At 33.6% G+C, this 423-nt stretch overlaps 1 protein-coding gene across 1 annotated transcript in view; it reads right to left on the bottom strand.

Moving 5' to 3' along the window:
• The window catches only part of LOC119592270 (serine-enriched protein-like), a 38,500-nt gene that overhangs the window by 25,133 nt on the left and 12,944 nt on the right, over nucleotides 1-423 (bottom strand).

Genomic DNA, 423 nt, shown 5'->3' on the forward strand with positions numbered 1-423 from the left:
TTTAAGGGTTTAATAGTGTAGAACAAAAAATGCATAACAGTGCCTACGTTTATGGTGAAAATGCTAGTTGATTTCCTATAGTGTTTGGCAGAACTAAGTATGCTGTTGAGGGAAAACAGAATGGTGAACTTAGCGATTTAGGTACAGTGTCCAAACGAAGTGATACAGTGTCAAAGCGAAAGTTTGCGTCCAATTTGTTGTGATAATTCTTAGGAAATTATATATATACAATGTGGGCCAGTTATGTTGGTTGGGCTGCCATGCACTTGGTGAAGATGACGAAGATGGTAGTGATAATTAACACAAACAATTATTTTTTTACACGTTGAATACATGACGTGACAATGATGGTGAATAAACTGATTTTTGTTGATAGTGAATAAAGGAATGGAAATTGATTTTTTTTTTAATAATGATGTTTAT

Source organism: Penaeus monodon, chromosome 30 (genome assembly GCF_015228065.2).
Source record: "Penaeus monodon isolate SGIC_2016 chromosome 30, NSTDA_Pmon_1, whole genome shotgun sequence".
Lineage (NCBI taxonomy): Eukaryota > Metazoa > Arthropoda > Malacostraca > Decapoda > Penaeidae > Penaeus > Penaeus monodon.